Here is a 221-nt window from a genome sequence, read left to right as displayed (position 1 = left end):
TTCCCTCATTCAGTTTTAGCTCTTTCCATCCAGTTAATATACCGTATACCATATCCAAAATTATCGTCACGAAGATAATCCGACGTTTTGATGTCGTAAAACCGAAGCAAACGTTTTTTTTCACGAACGTTTCCTATGTTTACAAAAAAAGACAAAATACTCTAAATAGTCATAGGCGCGTGTTATTTGCAGGTTGATTGTGTTTGCTGCAATGTGTGATG

Source organism: Penaeus monodon, chromosome 20, assembly GCF_015228065.2.
Source record: "Penaeus monodon isolate SGIC_2016 chromosome 20, NSTDA_Pmon_1, whole genome shotgun sequence".
NCBI classification, from domain to species: domain Eukaryota; kingdom Metazoa; phylum Arthropoda; class Malacostraca; order Decapoda; family Penaeidae; genus Penaeus; species Penaeus monodon.
Note: the sequence above shows the minus strand (reverse complement) of the source record.